A 5,374-nucleotide genomic window follows, 5' to 3' on the forward strand; every position below is an offset into this window, starting at 1 on the left:
CGCGCCAGCAAGGAAGAGATGCTGTATGTATTCTGCGACGCGCTCTGCCTAGAGTGTCTCCTTATTCATTAAATGAGTGGCTCATTCCAGCTGTGTGAAAAAGCAGGACTGTAAAGTAGAGACTGTTTGCAAGGCCTGGCCCCCAGCAACTGAGAGCTGTGTAACCAGAGGCCTGTCGTCCCTCGGTGTTGCTCATGCTCCACCTAGAAAGGGTTTTTCAATCACACGGTCACGGTTTGGGGGTGTTCGTGGTTCTTGCGCAGACAGCAGCACGCCAGGCCTCTCCGTGCTGTGTGCTCGTGTCATGTCACGTTGTCGTTTCTCTCTCTAAACTTCCCATTTCTTGGCTTCTCTTTCCTCAGATGATGTCGGGGCAGCTCTGGTCTTTCTTACAGGTCCAAGTCCCTGCTGACAGTCTATTTCTGGCAGCGTCAAACGTGAACCCCTGGGGCTAGTTTTGCAGCCAAAGCCCGTCACTGCGGCTTACTGTAAGGCCGGTAAGAGCAGTAGGATGGTGGAACAAGCCCAGGGAAGCTATGGGTGCTCCTTCACCAGCAGTTTGCAAGAAGAGCCTGGACTGGCGTCCTGTCCTCCCTTGGGGTTGGCCTGCGTGACCTCTTCATGCTCCAGAGCCCAGGGGGTGAGCACTGCTACCACTTGCCCCCTCTCCCACGTCCTAACTCAGCTGCAGGGGCCAAGGGGACTAGCAGCAGGGGTGCTTGTCCCCATGGGGAGGGGAAGGGGTGCCCACCGCGTGCCGGCCAGCTGGTGAGCTCAGTGCTCACGGCATGTGCTGGTGAGCTGAGATGGGGGTGACAGGTGCCCCACCGGGCTGCCTATCCCAGCTAAACAGTGGTAACAGCAGCAAGGATTTCTCAACAAGATGGCATAAATCCACAAGACTCTTTATGCCTACGTAAGTCCCCGGGAACAACAGCTTTTCTGCCTCCTGCTGTGAAGCAAAGCGGGTGGGGGGTGGACTATGCTATAAACTCATCCAGCATTTTGATGTGCGTCGCATGTGTTGGAGCAGTAGGTTGGAGAAAGTGCATCTGGTTAAGTTATCACAGCAGGGATTTTCCAAGGAGCCAAGGGTAATTAGGTGCCCAGTTCCCATGGATTTGTATGGGTATAAGGTGTTGAACTCCCCAAGACCTCCTGGAAAAATCTCAGCCTAAATCCTCTATCCTAAATCTGTGCAGAAATTCTGAATCCTTTCAAAATAAAAAGTAGCGGTGTAGAGGAGTCCAGGTCTTGAGGCATAGTTGCAATTGTACATTTATTTTGGTAAATCCTGGAGAAGGTGAAGAGCCGTAATTGCTCCTTAGCTGCAGACTCAGCAGGGGAGGAGGAGAAGTCAATTTTGCTAACTTACAAATTCACCCAGGGAGCCGGAGCACAGCCAGCTCAGAGACACCAGCTCCATCGTGGTGCAACAGCAGCTCTGGGCTCTGGCGTCTTTTTATTAATTCACATTTCTGCAGTCTCTCTCCTGCTGCAGTGCTTGGGCTGGATGGTCACCTGCCTCTCTCTTTTAAGCAAGTGATGTAAAAGGCAGCCAAAAAAAATATTCGTTGAGTGTATTAAGAGTAAGAGGACACCAAGGAGCAGGTAGGTCCCTTAATGAATCCAGCGGTCAGTCTAATAATGTCTGATGCGGAGAAGGCCGAGGTATTTAATGCCTCCTTTACTGCAGTCATCACAAGCGAGGCGACTAGGGGGCTAACTTGGGTCGGAGCAGGTCTTTGGCCCTAAGTCCAAGTTTACTGCACCTCTCTCTGTTGTTTCCAGTGACTCTCCCTGGAGAGAGCGCAGAATGAGACAGCCCTTCCTGCAAAGAACATAAAGCAGCCTTTTCTGCTCGTACTTCCACGTTGGTGTGAAGTCAGAAACATAACACAAGACACAACCGAGTCAACACTACACAGAACAAACCTTTATTTCACTGAGCATCTCATCACATGATGCTAGTATCTCTCTACCGTACCCTAAAGACATGCAGAAGTAACCTATGCTGTGCTCCCACCTCCTTAGCACAGCTTTCAGCACCATTTCAGGATACTTTATGTTCTGGAAGAGTGAGTGATAACTGTGCCTGGCCAGAGGACACCCTGCCGGGATGGAGCCTAACACGATGCCTTCCCTCTTCAATAAAAGCCAGGGGGAAGGAGTTGCTGCTGCACAGCAGACTCGTCCTTTGGCGCTTTAATGCAGCGTGGTTTGGGAATGGCAGCAGGCGGCCTGGTAGCCCGCACGGCTGCATTACACACGGGAGTCCATTGCATACATCTTGCCCGTGGCAGTCCTCCCACCGTGGAAGACAGGCCTCTGAGGTCTCCTGGAGGATCCTTTGTCTGGGAGAGAGAAAAGGTTTTAAACGAGTTAACTGAAAGAAAGCAATATTGTACAGATGTGAAGTCAAGTCTCATTGTCATTTATAACAGGAACCTGCAGGTGAGGGGCCCCGTGCGCGCGCACGTCACGACAAGCTGGACGACCGCTGGTGGAAAGCTGACTTCTGATGCGGCTGTTGCTTTTAACTAGGCCGTGGCAGCGTGGAGGAGCTGGCTTGAAGCACCTCCGGGGCAGTAAGTTTCCTAAAGTGCTCACCCCTGACCCGGCGCCTCCAAAAACCAGGCTGCCAAGACCCCCCCACTGGTTTTAACCTACATGGCGCTGCAAGGCCTAGGCTGGAGCTGCCGGAGCATGGGGTGGAAGGGCCGGGGGGGACCGTGTGCCTAGGCAGCCTGTGGGATGCGGGGCGTATGGGGCCCGGGGTGCTCCCTGCTGCTGCATGGGGCTGAGCCTCTGCTTTCCACCGCCCCGAGCCAGCCCGGCCCTGCGGGCACCACCACAGCCTCCAGCATGGCCTCAGTGCCGCCGGGACAGGCCCAAGTGCCCGGGACTTGCCCGGACCCCTGCCCAGCTGTCAGCACTAGGTGCTGTGCTGGGACAGGGAGCGCGGGCTGGGCCAGGCTCAGACCACAACCGCCGAGCTGGGCCCATGGCCGCAAGGAGGTGCGAGCACGGACTAGGGCTCAGGCGAGGCCGTTGAACAGCCCGGAGCCTTCAACCAGGGCTGCAGCGGGGTGCCCGCAGCCACGGCCAGGTCTGCACCAGGTGGGGGGCACTTAGTGCCGGAGCTGGCAGGGTAGGAGCAGCCCCCACTGAGCCCAGCTCCTCCTAGGGCTTGACCCCAGGGCTGCAATTAGTGCTAAGGATGCCAGGCTAGAGCAGCCTTGATTGCAGGCAGCGAGCTCTGCCTGGTGCCTGGCAGCCCGGGCGGGATGAGTGCGGGGAGGAACCGCCTGCACCATGGTGCCAGGAGCTCCTCCCGCCCAGAGCCATGTCCTGCTGCCCCTGGGGTCCAGGCAGTGCCAGGACCGGAGGGCAGAGGCTGTGGCAGTGAGCGCAGGGAAACCGTGCCTGTGCCCAGGGTCAAGCACCCCTTAGAGCCAGGAAGGTCTGCAGTGCAGCAGGTCCTGTGGTCCTTCCCCCACGACAGGGAGGACCCAGCTCCCTGCAGAAGTCAAACGCTCTCAGGAGCAGGGCCGCAGCGAGAGCAGGCTTCTGCCTCAGACGAGGGGCTGGCAGCAGTGGTGCTGCAGGCAGGTCTGCCTCCAACCTGCTGTGACCCAGCCAGCGCAGGGCAGGGCACCTGGCAGAAGGGCGGAGGAGCTGCTGTGCAGCCCGGGGGGGGCACTGGTCCCTGGGCTCAGGCCCCCCGGCCGGAGCAGGGCTGCGCCCCAGCACGGGGCGGATGAGGGCGTCCCACAGCGTGGCCCCTGGCCTGCCCCTTGCACAGCTCCTGCGCCCTTGCCCGGCACAAGCTCGCGGGGGGGGGGGGAGTGGTCTCCTGGGCGCAGCGCTGGGCCCCTCCAGGAGCGCAGCCGCCCCGGGGTGCTGGGCCGGGTTTGGCCCCGTGGCTGCCTGGCTCTGCAGCTTGACCAGGGTCTGAGCCAGGCCCCGGGGAGGGTGCTTGGGCAGGCGGCCTTGCCTGGGTCCCCGCGTGTCCGCGCTCCTCAGGACACGGCTGTCCAGCGCCCCCAGCGCAGGCCTCCCCCAGAGCCGGGGCCGGGGCACGGTGCTGCGCAGCGCGGGCTGGGGGTCCCGATTCCCTTGTGGCTGGAGGCCTTTGCGCCCCCCTTCCCTGCACCCCTGGGCTGGGGTCGCACAGGAGCTGGGACCCCGCAGCGGTCCCTCGTGAGGAAGTGGAGAAGACCGGTGCCCGCGGCCCATGGGGACGTGCCACACGGCTTTGCTCTTTCCAGGCAGCTCCGGTGGCCGCAAACAAACGTCCTGGCCTCCAGCCCGACATCTCCAGGCTCGAGCACGGGTGGCTGCAACAAGTCCCCTCGGGCCTGGCAAATATGATGGCCCTCGGCCCGCAGCGGGTGGGCAAAGCAAGAGGAAAAGCCGGGCCCAGGGGATGCCGCCACTGCACAGAGTCAAACCCGCAGGCCCGGCCTGGCAGCGCGGGGCCTTGGCCATGAGACCACGAGACCGGCAGGGCAGCACTCTTTCCGGGACTGGCCTTGTCGTGGGGCCAGCGCGTGTGCGCAGGGAACGAGTCAAGGGGCCCAGAAGTGAGGGGCTGAGCCAGCCAGGCCCTGTGGTGTGCGGTGCTGGGCCTCTCTGTGCAGGTGCTGAGGGCCTGGGTTCACGTCCCAGCCTCCCTTGTTTTGCAGGGAGGTGCCATCCTCTTTCCATGGCGGGGCCTGGGCGCTGTGCCTCAAGGGGCCCACGGCAGCCGGAGCTCCCACCTTCCCTGGTACTGTGGTGGTAAGGGTGCTAGTCTAGGTGGCAAAGGTTGTGGGTTCAAGCCCCAGCCTGGCTGGAGCCCTCTGGCCCCTTGTGTGTGGAAAGGTGGGCTGGGGGCCTGGCCCTGTAACTATCTGGGGGAGCAGCAGAGGGGGTTTTTTTGCACTTTGAAAGTCAGGGCATTTCCTGTTTTGGCCTCTGCACCCCAGAATCAGGGCCAAAAAAAACCCGGCCAGCCGCCGGGTGGTTCAGGACATTTCCAACTGAGCTACAACTTCAAGTCCCCTCCGACTTGCAACCGCGATCACCCCTGAGTTCCAGCTAGTAGGCAAGCGCCGGAGGGGGGAACGGTTGCGTAGTAGATGGCAGCCAGGGGACTCAAGCCGATCAGGGACTTGAACCTGCAGCCCCTGCCACCGCTGGCAGTGTCCCGAACCACCCTGCCAAAGGGCCAACCTGGCACCAGGCCCCTCCCACCTCTCTCTTCACCCGCCTCGCTCGCTGCCCTGCAGGCAAACAAGCACCCAGGGGAAAAGGGACACGCTGCGGGCACCAGCACTTACCCCACAGCCCCAGGGCCGTGCCCCCCACACCCTGCGCCGCCAGCCAGCTC

General features: G+C 60.6%; 1 long non-coding RNA gene across 1 annotated transcript; it reads left to right on the forward strand.

Moving 5' to 3' along the window:
• Positions 1-12: 12 nt before the first annotated feature.
• On the forward strand, positions 13-2,732 carry LOC109293902. The gene is made up of 3 exons (XR_002096426.1): positions 13-395; positions 572-640; positions 1,792-2,732. It is a non-coding gene; the product is annotated as an uncharacterized LOC109293902 (long non-coding RNA).
• The last annotated feature ends 2,642 nt before the right edge of the window (positions 2,733-5,374 follow it).

Source organism: Gavialis gangeticus, unplaced genomic scaffold (genome assembly GCF_001723915.1).
Source record: "Gavialis gangeticus isolate Ggan-Ray unplaced genomic scaffold, GavGan_comp1, whole genome shotgun sequence".
Taxonomy (NCBI): Eukaryota; Metazoa; Chordata; order Crocodylia; family Gavialidae; genus Gavialis; species Gavialis gangeticus.